Source organism: Buteo buteo, chromosome 7 (assembly GCF_964188355.1).
Source record: "Buteo buteo chromosome 7, bButBut1.hap1.1, whole genome shotgun sequence".
Classification (NCBI taxonomy): Eukaryota; Metazoa; Chordata; class Aves; order Accipitriformes; family Accipitridae; genus Buteo; species Buteo buteo.
In genome coordinates this window covers 13,427,304-13,447,357 of record NC_134177.1, presented here as the reverse complement: position 1 = coordinate 13,447,357, position 20,054 = coordinate 13,427,304, and the positions used below count along the sequence as shown (strand labels likewise).

At 44.4% G+C, this 20,054-nt stretch overlaps 1 protein-coding gene across 1 annotated transcript in view; it reads right to left on the bottom strand.

The window, feature by feature from the left end:
- Positions 1–3,052, bottom strand: part of TP63 (tumor protein p63) — a 126,481-nt gene extending 123,429 nt beyond the window's left edge. Inside the window, exons 1-2 of the mRNA XM_075031626.1 lie at positions 2,957–3,052; positions 2,253–2,368 (exon numbers count right to left, since the gene is read on the bottom strand). The gene's annotated coding sequence lies outside the window, so the exon portion shown is untranslated. The remainder of the gene's footprint in view (positions 1–2,252; positions 2,369–2,956) is intronic.
- Positions 3,053–20,054: the final 17,002 nt, after the last annotated feature.

Genomic DNA, 20,054 nt, shown 5'->3' with positions numbered 1-20,054 from the left:
TACAAACCAGGCTGGGGGAAGGCATTCAGCAGATTCAGGCTGTCCTTAGATGATGCAGCTGACTGACCTAAAGCAAGTGATTTGCAGGTGATTGGATAGTAGTAAACAAGTCATCCTGCCTGCAGGGGCAGAAAGCATCACAAATATGCAAGTTACAGTAACTTTCCAGAAAAGGAGAAGGAGGAATAAGTGGAGACCTGCTCGGAGATGAGTAACTGGAGAGAGTCATCTGCCCTAACCGCGGTGCACCTGCTCTCAGACTCTCTTGCTCCAGCCCTCAGCACCCTCACCTCACCTTCCCTGCGCTGCCACATCAAGGCAAGCACGAAGCACCTCTCCGTGCCCGAGGCGGCTCAAGAATTCCCAGCAGTGCAGGAGCATGAGCAGGGAAAGGGGCAGAGCCAGGGCAGGGAGTTGGGAAGGGTAAGAGAAAGGGCAAAGAGCACTGCAGACGCTGCTTCTGTTGCCACATGGAAAGGATCAAAAGGAGCAACAGCCCCTTTCTGAAAACAGCCTCTGCCCAGCAAGAGACATATGCGACAAGGTTTCCCCCCAGCAGGCATACAACTGGTACAGCCACCAGCATGGCTTTCCAGGGCTCCAGTCACCATGAAATGGAAAACAAATCTTGCCAGGACTGCCTTGCCATTTTGGCAGCCAGCTAACATAGGCAACTGCCTGTGATTAGAAAGCCCTAGAGGTAAGAACACCACAATGCCTCTTCTTAGGAGTTTCTGAAGAAAATCAGAGGGGTTTGGACCATCTAAATGGTGTAGAAAGAGATGTGTAAGAGTAGGAAAAAATTAATGACTCTGTCAGGGAATAGGAAAGCAGCCCTGAAGCAATGAAAGATAGAAAAGCATGATTATAGCAGAGATTGCATCCAGCACAGGCCGACCCCAGAAAAGAGGATAGGCTGGAGTCCCAGACTTAAGGCTGTAGGGACCTTCTGAAGACATGTTTCAGCACAGGTGTCCTCCAAAGCTGAGTATGTAGGTGTAGAAATGGGCTAGCAGAAATGGATCAACAGTGCATTCCCTGTTTGTGCAACCTCTGAAAGAGATTTTTGCTATCAACCTAGAAAGACACTGGAATGTGAGAATGGATCTCCAAAGATATGGATGGCAGGGGAAAAAGAAAATATTCAATCTAGGGATGTGGCAGGGAAGTGTCCTGACAGGGACATGCCATCATTGCCCTAGCTTCTGTCTATTGTCAGTATAAACCGTTAGTTTTCTTTCCAATAAGGGTTGGGTCATACAAGAAGTTACAATTTTAATTCATTTGGATTAATGGGCCGAGGTAAGGTAGGGCAAATGCTGTAGCGTTGGAAGTTTTAGTACATATGCTAGACCAATGGCTTAAACTGGTCATACAACCATGATCTCGTATCAACCCACAACCTTCAAAGGATGAGCTTTTGCAACAGGCTTCACCACAGAAAGCGCATGCAAGTAGATGAAAAGTCTTGTAAGTGTCACGTGGTTTTCTTACAGACTCAGACAGATGCACCCACAGGTATACATGATGTACATAAGTGTTCAGTGAGGGAGCAAAAAGAACTCACAAAATATGCAAAATGAGGAAGGTCCTGAGAAAAATCATAAAGAAAGTTCTTCTCAGCTGTGTGCTAACTCAGATGCCAGGAACCATGAAGCTCTCTGTATTGAACTTCACAAAGGAATGGGATTTATCAAGAACATCCTAAGAAATGCTGGGCTCAAACACCAAGTTTGCTTTCTAATGGAAATGACCTGCTAGATATTGAACATTGTGGCTTAATTGCTGGTGCCAATGAGGAATGAGTCACACTAGACTACTTCAGAAACATCAGAACTCAAAATATTAATCCATGGCTTGCAAATGAATGTCACTTCAGTTAATGAGGTGCTGACTTGTGTTTGTAAACATTGGAGCCCCTGCGGCTTTTTTATGGGAGTGAGGGAAAAAATAGCCAAGCTGTTCTGATCCAGTGCAGCGCAGTGGTGCACACGGGGCCACTACAAATGAAATAAGAACAGACAAAACCTCCTCCTGCCAGGGACAGCAGCTAAACATTGTGATGACACCGTACTGCTCTGGCAGAACAAGGTGAAGATAAGCCACGTGAAAGCCAACTTGTCTACACTGGAACACCAACTTGAGCTGGTATTGGGAAATGCTGTCACCTGCCACTCTGCAGTGGCTCCCACTCAGCCACCCTGTTCCTGAGCAGAATGGCTTTAGCTCAGAGCAGTTCAAAGACAACTCACCATTCCTGGGCAGCTCGTCTTCTGTTTTGTACCCGTGACCACATCGCAGAGCAATTCTGGTCTGGTCAGTGTCCTCTGGTAGACAAAGCCCTGGTACTTGCACAAAGTCTGCCATTCTAAAGCAAGATAATTATACCCAACATCGTTAGCAACAAAACAATTAATTCCTAATTCCAAAGTGCTTATGCAAATAAGATAGAGATAAGAGAGAGAACAAACCCTTTGCAAATGCAGCAGAGCATAGGGTGTCTGAGTACGCCTCACTTAATTACTTATTCAAAAGGAACAAAGCATCTTTTGTACTGTGAGTCCAAAAATTAATTAGTCTCAGTTCTCATTAAATAATGATCCAGTTCAGCTCTAATTAAATTAGGCTGCTGTTGACAATCAGCTGCAGTCTAGCTATTGAAGGTAACCAGCTCCTTTTCCCTGCATCTCTCCCAGGTGTCAGCAGCGGCAGGGATGCTGCCAGCGTCCTGCAGCCCCAGCCCTGCCACTGAGCATGGAGCATAACCAGGATGCCCTCAGGCCCTGGGAGCAGCTGACATGCAGGAAACCTCCTGGACTTCACATCTTCTGTCACAAGAACTAATGCTTCAGGGAGAACTAACTTCTCTGCAGCAAGACTACATGCATTCAGCATTGTATTTCAGCATGATCTGCTTTTTGTTACTGCTGAGTTCAGCCCCAGGTGTTCCACGTACCCCTGCAAACTCCCTTTCTCTGGCTGCTGGAGGAGACTCAACCTGGCTCAGCATTTGTCCTCTTCAAGTTTTCCCAAGGGCAAGCAAAAAACTCCATGCTCTGGGCTTCAGCTAGAGGATGAAGGACATGGAGCCCAGTCAGATACAGCTTCTTTTAAAAAACAGGAGGGAGGAAGAAGTTTATTACATCACCTTATCATCACCGTTGCTGGCCCCAAAAAATCTGCCCTCTGAGGGCTCAACCCAGCCTTCAACACGGGTTCCCCTCCGTATGGCTGCTCGAGGATGGTGGAATCTCAGTCACAAAAATATCTTTCTTGCTGAGCTGGTGCCTTGCAAGTCTCATTATCCTGTAACTGGAACAGGACAATTCACCTCCCACATTTTCTGCTCTTCCATCTGACCCTGAACAGAAGCTTAAGGGAGGGGGACCAAGCACGCCCCTGGGTTAAGGGAGTGGGTTACAGCATACCAGTCTCACCAGGTCCCTGCCTGCACCACTTCACCAGGCTTCAATGTTTTCCAGCTCTGGGAGATCCCAAGCCAGAGATGTTCATGTTGCATGTAGTAGCCCAGTCATGTATCTTTCCCTAGTTACCCAATTTTAAACGGGAAGAAGATTTTTGTACCCACAGCTTCCTCTGGTAACAAGTTAGAGTGTAACTGCTTAGTGTGCCAAGAAGAGCAGCTCAGATAAGGGAAAAGAACATGTACATCTGCGAGTTTCATACACTGTCTCCTTTGGGTTGCTTTGCACTTGGCAGCCACCAATCTACTTTCATACTCCAGCTCCTGAGAGTAAGTGAGTATGAAGGATCTAGATAACCTTCTCCACGCCACCCACTAGTTAGTTGACTCCTAATATACTTCCCCTCTCCCTGGAGGCTGGAGTCCTCACCTGCTTAGCTGTTTCTTTTATGGAAACTGCTTCATGTCTTTGTTCATTTGTTGATTCTTTTGAAGTTTGACTGGATTACTAGAGACCCAAACACTTCCCCCCAGAACCACTGGGAAATACAGTGCGCAAGGAACTCAGGGTGGTGAACCACCACACCAAAATAGCTTTTTCTCCTGTAACATTGTACAAATCCAAAGAGAAGAAAAAGATGTAGAGGCAGGGAGATTATAAATGTTTATAGGTCAGGAGTGTCAAACCACAGATAAGCATTTCAGAGAGTTTGCATAATAATCTGTGTGTCAATGTGCTGCCAATAAAACATGACTGAATAGCAACCTTGTAAAATGAAGTCCAACTATCCAGCAAATAACTATATCAACCTTCACAGACATCATCACTCTTCAGTCCAATCTGAAGTGTCACCTTTGCAAATGAGCTCATGCCCTGGCACACTTGCACCTTCATTTCTCCAAGGTGGCTATTAGGTGTCAACCAATGTCCTTATTCAATAAATGCCTGCTCTAGGAGAAAGGCAAATGGACCTGCTGCCTGCCCCACCAGTCATTTCCCAGGCAAGTACTGCAGCTCCAAACCCCACCAAACCTCCATGCTCAGATCTGTGGAAACTTGTAGTGTTCCAACAAGTTAAAATTACCCTGAACTCCCTGCAATCTGAGAGCTCCCAAAGTGCCCCCACATTAAGGAGATTACACAAAAATGTGAAATGCTCAAGTCATTTGAAATTGCCATGTGATCAGCACAGCATAAAGGGACATTACTGGACTGCTTTGGATGGTTCTGTAAAGCCTTGTAGTTTGGGATTCAAGCAGCACTAGGAGATGTATACACATCCCTTAAGAGTTATCAGACAGAGATGGAAAGGGACAAAGAATAGCTGTAGTAGGGAGAGACCCCTCAGCTCAGGTAAGGTCTGTATGCCAACTGTATCCAGATGCTGCAGCTCTTCGTACTTCATAAGACCTTCTGGGAATCAATGAATGGAAACCATTCTGCATAAGACACATATGTGGTGGTGCTAGTGAGGAATGCAAGAACATAGGGAATGGGACAGGAAATGTAAGCCACTGAAAGAGAGACAGACCTGCAATAACTGAGCCATTTTCTCAAGCATAAGTAAAAAGAAGTATGTGTTCCCACAGGCATCCTTATAGCACACGTACAGAAACCTCCAGGGAGCTGTTAAGATGCCTTTCTTCAGGGTCTGGTTCACTGTAACAGTGTCTAAATGCTGTGTTCCCATCTCTCCTCACAAAGGTTTCAGCAGAAGGTGGTACTGTCTTTGCAAGAAAGCTTTTAAGAAGGTTTTGATAGCAAGCTTTCTTTTCCTCCTCTCCCTCTACGACATCCATACTCTCCTTGCTTTTGGAACTGGCCAGTTCCCACCACTGCTGACAGATGCTCAGAAAAATACTCAATTCCTACAGATTTTGTGCTGGTGGCTGGGTAGATAGAAAACACAAGTGCCCTGTGCTCTTTGAAGGGAAAGCTACAAGAAATGGTCCAGCTTTTATCAGATTTAAGAGAATTTTAATGAGAACACTTAGAAGACTAGGGTGTAGGAGAAATACCCATGGAGGAGACTATTTTATTAAACAGCAGGGAATCCATTCGTCCATCAGGGGATTGCTCTGCTGTGGATTTATAATGCTTATTATTGCATCGCAGCCTCAATATAATACAGTAGGAGAATGAAAGTTCTGGCAAAACAAACAAAAAAAACCCCCCATACCCTGCATTAACCACCAGACAAAGCCCTAGGAAATCTGACTTCACCATCTGCCAATCACAGAACCCATTTGCCTGTTGTTAAAATGGAAAAATTTCATTATTTCCAGCATGGAAGGAAGAGAGCCTGGGAATGCACTCATTTTACAAGCTTTTTTTCCCCACTTTTGCATGAGAAGGAAATGGTGCTGGTGGTTTTGCTGCAGAAGGAAGCAACTTGGGCTTATATCACAGGGCCCATGCTGCAAGGCAAGAACTGGCCTGGCAATGCACAAAGCAGATGTGCATATGCAGGGGAAGCCCTGCAAAACCCAAGTGACACACGGTGGGTTTTAGCTGCTCTGCAGCTCTGGTTGCAACCACTTCCACGTTACTGCAATGAAACTACCTACCAGAGCTGGGCTTTTGGAGGGACACGTATCTGAATAGGAGCTGAACACTGCACTGTGCTCCAGGGAATGGCCACAAAGATGTACACCAGGGCCCCAGGGGCACTGACCCTGTCACTGAAAAAAGTCATCAGTGGGCTGTAGGATTAGTTGCTTTGGAGATGTAAATTTGGATGAGCTACAGTATGGGTGTGTTATTTTGGATGCCAGGTATCTTTTTAAGTTAGTATCATTTCTTATTGTTGCATTAAGGGTAGACAAGGCAGGAGAAGGAGGAGACTGAATCCGGCAGCTGAAGTAGAAACACAGCTTCTCAAGCTGCAAAATGAAGGAGCGTGCAGCAAGCAGATCCCAAATTCAGAGTGGGCTGGGGGGAGCACTGCTCCACACTGAAGGCTCCTATTTGAGTGGGGTGGGAGATGCACAGTGGACTTCTGTCTTGGCCCATGAGTCAGAGAAAGGCCATGTTGCCAAGGAAACCAGCACACAGCAGAAGCCTTTTTCCCCAAAAGCAGCTCTTGGATCCAAAGCCTTTCCAAAGCCAGTGGAAGAGGTACCTAGAGCTCACATTTATGCAGTGATGACAAGTTGTAAGAGAAGGATTCCACTTCCTACATTGTTCATATGAGGATTTCAAGGGCTTTTGACTTCGTCTAATCAAAAGCCATTTTCACCACAACACTCAAAAACTTTATGTGAAATCAAGATAGTTTCTTTGCCAAATTTTCTCTGGGTAAACTATTGCTCCTCATGTGCCAAGTTGAGTAAAAAGAAAGGGTAACAAGTTTTAACATTTTTCTCTGCTATTAGTCAGAGAGGAGAGTTAAACCGCTGAGGCTTAAGTTTTCCACAAAGTCAGTCTAATTAAAAAGAGAAAAATGCATAGGAAATTTTACCAGGGTGCCTGAAAACAGGGACACAGGATAGAAAAGCTAAGACAACTCAAGCCAAGTCAGGGTCCTCTCATCTCCCAGAGCAAGTTATGTCTCTGCAGTTGAGGTGTGGATTTTGCAGAAGTTCAGTCTGAGCTGCAGACTTCACGGAGTTCCCACACAGTAGAAACAAAAGCAATAATCTCTCACACTGCTTGTGAACATTTCTGCAAGGCAGTGCCTCACCCAGTTCTTAACAGGAAGCTTCCCATTAACAATAAGAGAAGGATGACGAATGAATGCTTAAACACTCTCCAAACACATTCACTTCTAATTGTTTTGTGATATAGACCATGCTAGTCACACAAGTGTTTCAGGGAACTTGTATTCTATGTGTTCAAAATGAACCAAAATGGTTCTGTGACATACCTTGGCCCTGCACTGTACTGCATGCTGCACAATCTTATTTGCAGATGATGTTGAGATTGTGCTCCAGCTGGCTATTACAAACAGCCTACATATGCACTGTGAAAACTCAAGAACAGATCTGCATCCCATAGCCCCCCTTTTCACATAGCTTGTGTCAGGTATTGATAGAAAGGGGGGGGGGGGGAAGTAATCAGTCTTCTGTTTTGCAGAGATGAATGCAAAGTCACATCTGATACGCCATGACTAGCCCCCAAGAGCAACCCTACACTGAGGAGCTTGTAGGAATTTCCCACTGACCACCTGCTCTTGAAACTGCAGGGGGAAATCCCACATGCTCTGGGATGAAGGGAGTTCAGTTAAAAACAGCCCCGAACAATTACAGCTGCAGGTTATTTTTAATTGAATTCAGACGATGAATGTGAAATAGATGATTTCAAGCGAGATAAGCAGGGAGATTCTTACTCTTGTCAAGAAGGTATGGAGCACACACTCTCCCCAGCCAGCTTAGAGAGGAACTTTTTAATCACCGAAAGAGAAAATTATGGGTCCAAACTATCAAGGTCTTCAGTGCTCAAAATAGCCCTAGGGTGAGTCAACAGGAGATGGTGGTTCTTGTCCCTGGACAGACCTAGAGGGCCCCGATAAGCTTCGCCCTTCAAGGACTGACCACAGAGTTGGTACACAGCTCTCCCTGTCACATCAACAGCATGGCTGTCCTCAGCCCTGGAGAAGGGAGAGGGGGGATGTTCTCAACACTCACTGCTCTGCAGTTCAGAGCTGGCTACAGACACCTCACACAATCTCAGATGCATTGCTGAAACTGTCTGGGCAACAGTTTCCCCAACAGAAAAAAAAAAAAAAAAAGATTTCCTTTCTCCCACACTTTGCCTTGTCCATCTAGATGATAAGTCCTTTTACACGTAAACAGTGCTGTGAAAGAACAAGGCAGACAGAGTTTCTGATAATGTAGGGGTACCAGTAACTAAACCATGGCTTTGGTTCTGCAGTACTGCCAGCTACTTTCACTTATCACTGTGCATTTGGATGGGTAATTGGATGCTGAAACAGAAGTTTTGTAGGCACAATGGATGCCCCTCAGCATTGACAGAGAATAAGTTTGAGGTATTTTTCATGGAAGCTGACAAAAAACATTCATTAAACTAGAGACACTGTATGTCAGGCTGAATACCAACAAAGCAATGTGGACATGTGCATGAACTACCAAGATGGACATTTCCACATGCTACAACAACTTTTATTTAGATTCTGAGCTCATTTTATCCATGCATGTGGTAGAACTGTAAAAAGTCTTTTCTAGGCTATTGTTACATGGAAATACAAGCAAATTCACTCCAGCAGAACTTGATTAACACTCATTTCTAATGTAATGAAGAGAGCACACATGCAGCTCCTCCCTTTCCCTCAACCCCAGATCTTTGCAGGACATTATTTCCTTTAGAAAAAAAGAACTGTAAATGCATGTGTGTGAAAGAAAGGGATGAGCAGAGCTGGGGGGGGGGGAAAAAACATGCCTAAAAGCCTACACAGTGTTTCACAAGATAATTGCAGAACAAATAGAAAGCACAGCAGAGCCAGATAAATACAGGCAGCCTGTACTACATTCTCATGACCATCTCAAGAGCATTTTAAGGCAAAGGGAAATGGAGTAGATAGACTTTTACTGAGCCATTTCCTGGTATCTCAAAGATGACTAAAATAAAAATTAGAGTAGAAGCACTACTGAGTAGGTACATTTCTTGCACACACTGTGCACATTCAGTGTCAATTCCTGTATGCTTGGAGCAAGGCATAGCTCAGCACAAGATGGAACCAACCTATTTCTTAAATGCACTCCACAGCTGCCACATGGGAAAAAAAAACAACCAAAAAACAAAACCCCAAAACCCCCAAACAAACAAACCCCAAACCCAACAGTTATGACTCAGGTGGGATTTGGGCTGGCAAGACCCCTGCAACACTTTCACAAACCTTCACTACAGCCTGCCCTACCATTCGCTCTGTGTAAAGAGATCCAAGTTAGCTGGATAAGTTTTATAAAATCATGCAAAGAGGAAGAAGAGAAATCCAGCAGTTACCTGCCACAATTTAAATGCAAAGTAAATTTTAGGAAGCTACTGTCCAAAAGAACCGGAGGAAGAGACAACCTGAAATAGTGCATCCCATGGACCGTCCCTCCCCAGCCCAGCTTATCTACTGGGCAGGTGAACAAAGGGAGCATCATTGCACTCCACCCTGGCTTAGCCCTGGGCTCCAAGCAGCTGATCACTGATACCTTCCCAGGACACTTTCAGAAGTAGTAGGCACTGTACTTCTATCTGCAGTGCAGGCCGGTTTGTTAACCAGCTATTGAAATTAGTAATCCTCGGTTGAGTCAACAGTTAGGCAGTTGCTTATATCACCTTACAAGGAAAAAAATATTGACACTCTTATACTGTCAACAGATCTAGAAGTAGGCAAATATAGACAGAGATAGAGTATTCAGATAACCTGCCAACCCCTGCCAATCGCAAGCAAAAATATAAACAGAAGGCTCACTGCTTTATGAAGATTTGCAACAGGGCAGCAGCTACACGAGGAGCCCTGGAAGCATCTTCTGAGCTGAGCTTAAGGCCAGAGAAGCATTATTTTGCTGTCTCAAGGATTTTTCTGCTCAGGAGAGCTGCTGATGTTATGGGCTTGAGCAACTGGAAAGCGGTGCCTCTATCCCCTTTGGCAGAGGCAACAAGGGTTTATAGATTCAGTTGCAGTTGCCAGATAACCCAATAGAACTGGAACAGTCTGGATTTTGAGCTGCTTTAAACCAAAATCCCTAATTTGATTTAAAACAAGTCTTTATGTTGTCCTGCTCATTGTGGCTTACTGACAAAACGGACACAGGTATCCTCAGTCTAGAGCCCGTCCCAGATTTCAGGAATATAGTACATAACCCTGCTCTTCATCACTCACCATTTTCACCCAAGGGAGATAAATGTCAGAAGATGCTGGTCCTGCAAACACCTCAGATTAGCCTGCCTGAACCTTGTTCTCTCTTCTATGCCCCATTTCTCTGTCTCCTATAGCTCTTCCCTCTGCATGTATCTTAGAAGTCCTCCTTCAGCTACTTCCCCAGAAGGTCCTTTCTTTGCACATAGCTCTTTATATATTGCTGGGCCATTCTATGCTCCCCTTACCATAGGACCTGGGACGGACTGATGCTTTAACAAGTTACTTCTGTGGAAGTACCCCTCAGAAGATCTTTCCCTGAAAGTCCAAATGTCCTTTTACAAAATCAGGCTAATTGTTCTTCCTTCTAGAGCAGCTGGGACAAGGGCTGGGTGAGCAGCTGGTAACTCTTTCAGCAAAGAGTTACGGCTAATACAACTGAAAACGGTAGAGCTTCTTTGTCACGCAAAGACCTATTCTTTACAGAGGTATAATTGCCAAGATAGCTTTAAGGGCAAAAAGAAACCCCTCCATCTCTACAGTCAGCCCCTCGCTCTATTTTTCCTGAGTCAACTCAGAGGAAGACTATTCAATCCCTTTCCTCATAAAAACCACACAGACTCTCCAACAATGACAAGTGGCTGCTTAGGCTAACCACATGCATCCCCACAGCCCCTACTTTCTAAAACATTCTTGGCAAAGCCAAAGGGACACATTGGTTTGTGGTCCTGTGGGGAGTAAATCTCTAATGGAGGCCTGAAGCCCACACCAGTCTGGGATTAGCACGCATGGAGTAAATACTGGCTGATGTTCAAACAATTAACCTCAAGGGAGAGCAGAGGTGCAGACGTGCAGGAGAAAGATTTTAAGATATCAGCCATACTTTTCACAATGTCTATGACGGTTCAGCTCTGAGGACAGGCATGTTCCAGGTTTAGGTTTGTGAGGTGGAAGAAGACAAAATTTAGGCTCATCCCATAAAGAAATGGGCAAAGGTTCAGTCTGAGCTGCAATTTTTTCTACCTGAACTAGTTTGCCCAACCCTGGAGATGCTACTCAAGATATTAGCTTTGGTGAGGTTCCCACCTGACATCTTTCAAGGAGGGCAGAAGGGCTCAGAGAACTCCAACTCCACCTTGGCTTATAAACCTGCCAAACATGTTTCTTGGCAAGGTAGCATAGTCATTTCCCCAAAGGCATGGTGGTTTTGCTTTGTCTTTTACCAGGTTCTAGCCCTGTGGTGCTAGCAGTTGTCACTGGGAGACAATCCTAAACCAAGAAAGCAAAGCAGGAAAAAAAGTAAATAAATAAAAAAACAACAAAAATGTTAAGACCACAACTACACACAAAAAGGACATGCTGTTGAGCAGACAAAAGCCAAGATGGATGAAAAAAAATGACTCACTTCTTTTCAAAAGTTTTTTTGCGTGTTCCAAAGTAAAAACAAATGGTGGAATAAGTCATTTCCATTGTGTTTAGCTGCTCTCTGTGGTTTTTACCAGTAGCCACAATTGTCTGTGTTGACTTAAGTATTATTTATAAGGTACAGAGAATGAGTTGTGGAAAAGTCAACCAGGGATTTGACAAACTGTAAGAAAGAGCTTGGAAGTTTTCCTGGTCTTCATTATGACTGACACTCATCACCACTGGCCTCTTTCTGTCTCTTTCCCCTTTTTTTGCCCTTGATAAGAGAGTTTTGCCATTTCACTCTTCTGTATTACAGGTTGACAACACCTCCGCAGGAATACACCCAACACCAGCAGTGGCACGCACTCTTTCAGCAACAAAAAGGAAAACACTGGGGCACCTCATTTGAGAAAACATTGGAAATGGAAGAGGAAATAAGATTAATTGATTGTTTTGGAAGAGACCTACAACCATCCCGGCTGCAATGAGAGTGTTATCTCCACAAAACACAAAAGATAGAGAGATGTGTGAGTGCAATAGGTGCAGAGATGTCCAAGCAGGCTCTGCACATGGCAGCCTTGGGTTGCCAGGATTGATGAGGGCAGCACAGCTGCTTCTGTGCTAATGTCACACAGATCAGCTTGAGTCTTGAAACGACCTGGCCACATTTCCAGGTACCGTTGTGCAAACCCAGTCACTTTGTTTCTGGATGTGAGTAACATGCTGAAATGGCACTTTTCTAGCCTGCACTTACTTAGTGGCTCATATCTCCACTTGACAGATCCCTATTTTATGCTCTGCCATGGCAAAATGATCTGGTTCCTCCCATGACAAAACTACCTGGTCCTCCTCTCCTCACTCTTTCTCTTGCCTGTCTTGGCTTAAATGTAGTTTGAATTGAAATTTCTAAGCAAACAAAAAAAATTTGGTTTAAACCAACTTTTGAGAACTGCTTCAGAATACTCAATACTTGCAGATACAGAAAAATGTTTTGTTTCAATCAAATGTATTACAGAAGTTTTATTCAATATTTCCAGGCCAACGTATTGTGTTTGGTAGCAAAATAACCCCCTCATTGTTTCCTGAATATCTTGACACTATTTCTCACTCTTAGGTTGAATGCAAACACATCTTCGGGTTTTCCAAGGGACAGAAATGTTCTTTCCTCTCCAGTTCTGCTCTGTTAGCCACCAGAATATGTTGGCTGCATATTGGGGCCTGGAGTTGACTATTTACTGGGAAAGTGCACACCTTTGTTAAAAGGTGCTTCTCATTAAAAATGGAAACAAGGCAATGTGGGATGAGAACAGAAGAATCCAGTCAAAGTCCCATATAAACAAATGCTCTGAACCTGACTATTAGAACATCACAGGCTTGCAGAGTTTGTAGGAACCTTTTCTGGTTTTGGTTAGCACAAGATGCACCAGCTGCTTCCCTTGACTCACCTCTCAACATATCGATTTTAGTCTCAAATCAGGGCAGGAGTCAAATACAGGCAGCATGATTCATGTGCCTCTTACTTCAATCCACCCTTTTCTTGGAAAATGAATTGTCATTTACTTTGAAGTTATACTTCTCTCAAATTAACTTCTATAGGAATTGCAACCTGCTCACTGAGTTGTTTTGGCATAAATTTTTCTATTACTGCAGTGATCTCACTGCAGAATGCAGCAAGGTGGTGACAAGAAGAGCTTTCCTGCGGCAGGGCTGTGCGGTCCTTGTGCATTCAACTCACTTAGATTTGTTTTATACACACCACAGGAACTCTACTGGCACATGAGCAGAATCAGAATAGGGCCCCAGACTGTGGAAAGCTTTTGACCTATGCAGCCTTGTCTGCTGTAGAAAGGTTGGCTCTGGACGTCTTAAGTCAAGGCTAAAGGCACTGCAAACTTGAATAACTTCAGAGTAATTCTTATCCTGTGTAAGAACTGTAGCTAATCTCATCTCTTGTAGATTAAAACAAATGAGAGAAAAAGAGGTCCAGCTCCGAAGCCAAGGAAATCTGGACTAGTTAAACACAGCAACTTAACTTTCTTTGCATCTTGCTGTGTCCATACTGATCCTCTGCTAAGCTGCCTTGGCAAGACTTCTCCAAGCCCAATTTTAAGTATATTCTTCACTATTCTGTCTTTCTAAAGCAGGATAACCTGCCCTAGGCTACCAGCCTCTTTCATTTGTACTGGTCCCTCATCAGAATCTAGTGAACTGTCATCAAATTCCCTGGCTCCCTCAAGCCAGCCCTTGATATTATAAATCTTGGACTTTTTGAAATTGCATATGAAATCTTCATTGGCCCAGCCATTCTTAAGCCATGATTAATAATCAAAATAATAAAATGTAAAAAGAAAAGTTAATTACACCCATGCTGGTAACTAAAGTGAATAGATCTCTTGCACACAAAACAAATCCCTGTACATTGACTTCCTCTGAGTCACGCCCCAATACACCCACGCCTCGCCTCACTAAGGTATTTCTCATGTCATCGTAGCCTAAAGCAAACACCTACACTCTCTCAGAGCCTACAGAAGAGAGAACCCAACCTTGCAGCATTGGGATCAAAGGTGCAAACGCCACCGTCTTCCCCAGGATGTCCTGCAATTAGCAGGCGATAACATGGAGATGGTGGCGATAACATGGAGATGGTGGCTTGGCCTGAGGTCATTTTTCTCAAGGGAGAGGCTGTGTGATGGCTTCTGATGTAGCAATGAGCTCCAGACATTGGTCCAGGTGCAACAAAGGAGGACCCAGCTCCTCTGGCCTCATTCAGTGTAGCTCCTCTGAGGGCCACAGTTTGGATGGAGTGAAATGATGCTCTTACACAATGTGCCTAATTTCAGACTGGGGCTTGCAGAGATGCTTGGGAAAATGTGCATGGCTCTGCATGCAAAAAGCAGGGAAAGAGAGAGAGAGATTAAGAAAGGGAAGAGAAGACAGACGCAGTGATGAGAGGAACAAGGGAGAAGAAAAAAAGAACAAAAAAAGTTGAAGACTGAAGTGTTGGAAATACTTTCAAGAAAACACATTTTGCTCCTCTCTAGTCTGTTCTGTTGGGTTTGCATTTGTGAGCACATCCCCATCTGACAGCTCCAGATTGCAGCTACAAAGCAACCTTGGGCTAACAGTTTTATGGTGTTCCATTGCATGGGCAGGGTGTTTTACAGATGAATGCTCTTCATACAATGACCCTCCACAAAGCATCCTTGCATCAGCTCTAGCTCCTGAAGAGTGGTGTTTCCCACCAGACATAGAAAATTTAATAAGTATTCATGCTCTTAGGTTAAGAAGAAGGGCAGGTCACGTTACGGTCATGCCGTGCCCTTAGCTTGCTGTGAACCAGCCTAGTTTGAAAGCCTCAGTAAATCTCAGCTGCCACAGAGTGACCTCAGGTGCCTCTGGGCTGCAGCTGGTTCTCCTCACCACCGTGTCATGCAGCCTCAGCTCCCTGGCAAGCCTCTTGCCTGTTGTGGTTGTCCTCCTGCCAACGCTGCAACATGGCTGGACATCAGTTCCCAAAGCTGACAGCAAAAGCCGTGGCCTGGCCTGCCACCATTACTCTGTTATCACGCAACACACTCTGTGCTTGCCCTGTGCCAGCTGCAGCTTCACCAAGAAGGTCTATACATCCCAATAGCAAGTCCCCACACTGGTCATATCTTCCAAATACCTGCTGGAGACAGAGCAGAGGACACTGTGACTGTGTTCTCCCTGGGACCACCAGGAGGAGGACTTCACTGGGTCAAGTGCTCACCACCACCACCTTTGAGCAGCTGCAAACCCCTCAGCCAGGCCTGGAGCTGACCCTCAGTTCTAACTTTTATCATACATGTGCTGTGGGTTGGATGGTGCTTGTCCCGGGCTATTTTGGGCAGCTCAATCATTATTTATTCAGCGCAAGACTCTTGTTACATCCAAGCCTGAAGCAACACCTTTCATGCCAGCAGGGTTAGCAGTAGAACCAGCTCCAAAACCAGGGGCATTAGATACAGAAAGGACACTAAGTGATCAGTCCTCATGGCCATTGTAATATCTGCAAGGCTTTCCAGCCTCAGCAGTTAGAAACAAAAGTTAAAACTGGGGTCCAACAGAATGAACGAAGCAGCATTTTCTTGCCACACACTGTCTTCTCACAGCTGTGACCATCAAAGCAAAGGCTGGCGCCACTGAACTGGATTTTCAGCAATTGTGACCTTGAGACAGATGAGGAGTTGGGATGATCCTCAACTCCTTTGCAGCTTACATGGACATCTACTGCATCCCTGAATTTACAATGGCTGAAAATCCCAGGAGACTGAGAGTGGTGATGTGGGGAGCAATGACACTGATGTCAGTAACTGTGGGCTGAAGTACTTCTGTACCTGTCTGTGCCAGCAGTGTCCCTACCTTTCCTAATGGTATAGAAAAGGAACATAATTAGCAGCATGCAGCACGCTGATGTGTTTCAAAATCTTTGCTGGAATACCAACACCCAGCCAAACAAACAGAGCAGAGCATGCTGCAACGAATATCTGCCCCATCTACAAACAAGAGCTTTCCTGATTTCAGTATTAGTAACCTGCAGTGAAGAATTCAGCTTATGGAGCTGCCAGGTCTATGCCAGGCAGACACACATCAGGGCTTCTTTGCAGCAACCAAACAGACAGAGACCCATGAAAAGCTGATAGTGGTGGCACAGTTGGATAGTCCCGAAATACCAGTTTCCCCATAAATACGCAAATCAATTAAAGGTTACGAAATACAGTAATTTTCTATGGGTGTAGCTACATGCTTCTGAATTTAATGAGCAAGTAAATGAAGTTGGAAGAGAGAAAGCAAAAACACACTTTGGGCTTCTACTGTTTTGTTCCTCAAAACCTGCAAAACTTCACAAGCCTTAGATCACACCTGGTGACCCTTACAGGACCTTCCAGTTCGTGTCATCCTGCAAACAGTCACTCCTGCCTGCCATCCCCTTGGGCCTGATGACTCTTGGTAGGAGGGAGAAGTAGAATTGCCTGTCAGGCACAGAAAGTCAGGTACTTAGATGGGATATAGTCCAACCAATTTTACAGATGGTGTGGGGAAAAGAAAAGGGCTAGAAAAAGTGTCAAAAAGCAAAGACCTGCAGAGAGCATTAGGACTGGAAATGGACTAAGTCCAGTATTGCCCCATTTTCTGTCCTTTGAAAAAAGTTTTAGCACCTTCCCTTTTCCAAAGCCATATAAGGCACCTTAAGCATCCCAGAGAGGTTTTCTATCTTCTACAGGAGGATGACCGTATCCCTACAAAAGACATACAAAGACATCTGTGTATGCTCCTCTCTCTCAAAAAGCAGAACAGTTTCCCAGATGAACTTCAGGTGAACCCTTCATAATGCCCCAACTTTGCCTCTTAGCTTATGACCTGGTCTCCCTGGTATCCTACCTTTAGAACTAAACAATTCTTTGGTGCTTTAGGGGCAAGCGTTCACATATACTTAGGAGCCTTTTGGATTGTTTGCCTTGCTTCCTTTACACAGTGAAAATTTCTGCTAATTCAGAGCCATGACTGACTGAGAACTTTGCCCTCATTTCATTCTCTGCTGTATTTTTGGGGGGTCATCCTTTGCAGCAGCCCATTTTTTATGAAGGGGTAATATGGTGAGTCATTCCACTGGCTTCCCAAGGCTGGGGGAACAATGAGGACTAGCCCATGCACAGGCAATAATAGGCTTTCTGAATCATTCTGCAACAATTTCTTGGCATTGCACTTGGGAGATGAGATACACCTCCAGATTTCTCCACTCCCCAAAATAGAAGATACTGCCACTTGGGCACATTTAGTAATAGAAAAAGTAGGAATAGAGCTGCTGTGCCATTAGAGCTGGTCACAGGATTTCCTTATCTTAGTTTTTGGTGCACAGTCTTGTATTTCATTGCAATTTGCTGCTTGCAAACCCACTTCTGGGACTGCATGTGTCATGCTACAGGCCTTAGTCCTAAATGCTCCAGCCATGGTCGAGGGCTTGGTCCCAAACTCAGGAACTGATGCTCTTAGGCGTGACCAGAGATCTGGCATTCCTTCCAGGAGAGGGCAGCAGCCGTTGCTCAGCCCAAGGTCCAGACTAAAACCACTGCTTTCTGGTCACTGGCAACTTTAACAGTCAAAATAAGAGATTTCTGCTGTGCTGGGATGCAGACAGAAGCACGCTGCTTTCATTGAACAGCAGGTATGGAAAGCAAACATTTTGCTTCTGATTGAAATGTTCTGGTTGACCAGCAAGAGATGGCTTAAAAGAATACAAAAGTTCAAACTCTACAGTGTAAACTAAAGTGAGAAGAAAATTGATAGATGAAATATTCTTTGAGCCAATCCCCCCAACTTTAAAACCCTTATTTAGATCTCCTCCAAGCTTATTCACTTTACAGAATTAAAAATAAACAAATGAAAGAATTCATTTGAGAAAAATAGAATTGAATATCACAAACCAAAGAATCTACAATTTTTCATTAAAAAACAGGGACAAATATTTTACCTGGCTTCTCAATCATAAAAAAAAATCTGACTTCCAGCACTCCTGTATCTGAACAGGGTGTTTAGCTAACAGATGCGTCAGTAGGATCTACATGACAGTATTCATGTCCTGGAATAATTTCTGTTTCACTTCAATTACAGAAGGGAGATCCTGAGTGTAATTGTTAACCCAAGACTAGTCCTCACTAACGTTGTGCTCTCCCAAACCAGATCTCAGCTCTGTACATTGCACTCCTCCTGAGGTCAATTTACTGCTGCACAACCATCCCATTCTCCATGTAATGGAGCAAGGGGAATTCATTTTACTTCTAATAAAGAATCACTCTACAACCCTTATTTTAAATTTGCATTACATAGAAACCTTTAAAAAGAAGGTGTCGTTAGGCCAGAGGAGCTGGCTCTGCAACATGCTTCTTAGGTAATAATATCTTTCACATTCTGTAACTTCTGAAATATAGGTATGACATAAACCCTATGGAGGCTCATATCACCGAGATACTGCTAACTGGAGCCCTGCAGCCCTTCTCATTGGGTGCAGAAGGAAAACACTGCAGCCAATCACCCTTCCATAGTAAGCAAAGATGCTTGGATACTGTGCTCTAGAGTCACGTCCTGCCTTCAGTGGTAACCCTAGAAAGAGTATCTTTTCAGTTTGCTCATTAGATAATTTACAAAAATATCCCATGCTGTGATCCCAGCACAAAGGGCACACAAGAGCACAGGTGGAGCTCTGCCTCGTCTCGGGAGGATGCTAAGTTAAAACCAAAGTGCAGGTTGGTGCCGCAAAGAGCAGTACGACAGCATTTGGCTTTCTGGATAAGGGTCCTGGTGTTTGGAGAACATGTATTGTCACTTTGGGAGACCTGAGCTCAGCTCCCTGCTTTGAGACAGGCTTCTTTCCAAATCAGTGGCATGTATGTTGGTATTGTGCTAGAGTCAAAAGTTTTGAGGAAAAATAACTTCAAGATAGATTTTCAGCTACTGTGGTGACACACTCACACAAGGATGCCAGGAAATTAGATGGTCTACTTCCCGTCCTCCTCCCACACTGGTCAGGATGAGAGGTTCCAGCGTGTGATGAATTTGCTATTGCCTAATGAGCTATTGCACATCATCTGACATGGTGCAAGAGATTATGTCCCGGTCTTTGTCTGCAGCAAATGAAGCTTGGCTTTCTTTCCTCACATGTTAAATGTAATTTGCTGCAAAGTAGGTGTCCGTGTGAGTGCTGTTATCATACAGCAATGGAAATTGTTGAGCTGCAGTAATATGAACAGTACCTATGCCTTTCCTGGCACTAAGAAAGGCAGGCTTGACTTCATAGAGCACGTAAACACATGCTGGCTGACATACAAGCTGGCCAACTGAAGTCAATAAAGCTGCTTTTGTGGCCACATGCTTTGCCGGAGCTGGGTCCCTGTGTCAAGGGCATGAACATGAAAGGTGCTAGCACCTGCATTTCACTGGGCTAGGTAAGCTTTATGAGAAATACCACCTGGCCGATCAATCCACTGCGAGGCACAAGACTTACGTACTGTGTAGTTTGTAAACAACTTCAAATTCTGGAGGTAGCACAGCTTATTCTTATGCTTCTTTTTCCTTTCTCTTCTCCCTATTTATATTAGGTAAAGAGCTGAACTGGCTGAAAAATATTTCTTGCTTTCCTAGAGAGCTGCATTTGACACAGTAAGCGAGAAACAGATCTCTTGAATAAAAACTCTGTAAAATGGTGTGGCTTGTAAGACAGGATGGAGTTGGACAGAAAAACAGTCAATGCTATGGAAAAATAAAGCTTGAAAAGAGCAAAGATCACTTGCACAACTTGGGGAAGGAGAAGTCCTGAAAATCCAAAAAGCAGTCACCTAGAGATCAGAAAACTGCTTGTGTATTGAGAATCTTTTTAAGTTAGACACCTCAGTCTC